This window comes from Chrysochloris asiatica, unplaced genomic scaffold (assembly GCF_000296735.1).
Source record: "Chrysochloris asiatica unplaced genomic scaffold, ChrAsi1.0 scaffold00127, whole genome shotgun sequence".
Lineage (NCBI taxonomy): Eukaryota > Metazoa > Chordata > Mammalia > Afrosoricida > Chrysochloridae > Chrysochloris > Chrysochloris asiatica.
In genome coordinates, this window is record NW_006408645.1 from 7,951,247 (window position 1) to 7,952,175 (window position 929).

Below are 929 nucleotides of genomic sequence, written 5' to 3' on the forward strand. Positions count from 1 at the left end.
ACTCCCAAGCAGAAGTAGTCCAGGCCCAGATGGCTTCAAGGGTGAGTTCTACCAAACATTCAGGGAAGAGCTGACACCAGTTCTACTCAAATTATTCCAGAAGACAGAGGAAGATCGAAAACTTCCTAATACATTTTTTTTGTGTGTATGTGTATGTAAAGGTTTTTATTGTGGGGGGAGAGGGGGACACAGTGGACAGGGACCTGCTCAGTCCTTCTTGGCAGCCGCTTTCCTCATGGCAGCCAGAACGTTGCTGAGCTCCTCTCTCTTCCTCTTGGCATGGATGTGTGTCCTCAACCTTTTCTTGATGAACTTGAGTGCCAGCTTGTCCTTGGACACCTTGAGCAGCTCCATGGCCCAACACTCATAAGGTGCAAAGCCACACACCTCTCGGATCATGTCCCACACGAACTTGGTGTGCTTGGTGAGGCGCCCACGGCAGCGGCTGTGCCTCGACTTGCTCACGTTCTTGGTTACTTTGTGGCCTTTGTTGAGGCCAAAGGCCATAGGGTAGCCCACAGCCATGGCTGCTTTTCTTCAATGGCTGCTGCGGCGGTTCCTAATACATTTTATGAAGCAAGCATAATCCTTATACTAAAACCAGGGAAGGATGTCACTAAGAAAGAAAATTATAGACCAATATCCCTTATGAACAATATCCCTTATGAACAATATCCCTTATGAACAACAATATCCCAGCCAACAGAATCCAGCAGCACATCAAAAAGATAATACATAATGACCAAGTGGGATTTATATCAGGGATGCAAGGATGGTTCAACATTAGAAAACTGATCAACATAATCTACCATATAAATTTAAAAATAAAAGAACCACATGATCATATCAATTGATGCAGAAAAGGCATTTGACAAAATCCAACATCCATTCCTGATAAAAACACTGAGCAAAGTAGGAATTGAAGGGGA

General features: G+C 44.3%; 1 pseudogene; it reads right to left on the minus strand.

Moving 5' to 3' along the window:
- Window positions 1–207: 207 nt before the first annotated feature.
- On the minus strand, window positions 208–525 carry LOC102836485 (annotated as a pseudogene).
- Between the last annotated feature and the right edge of the window lie 404 nt (window positions 526–929).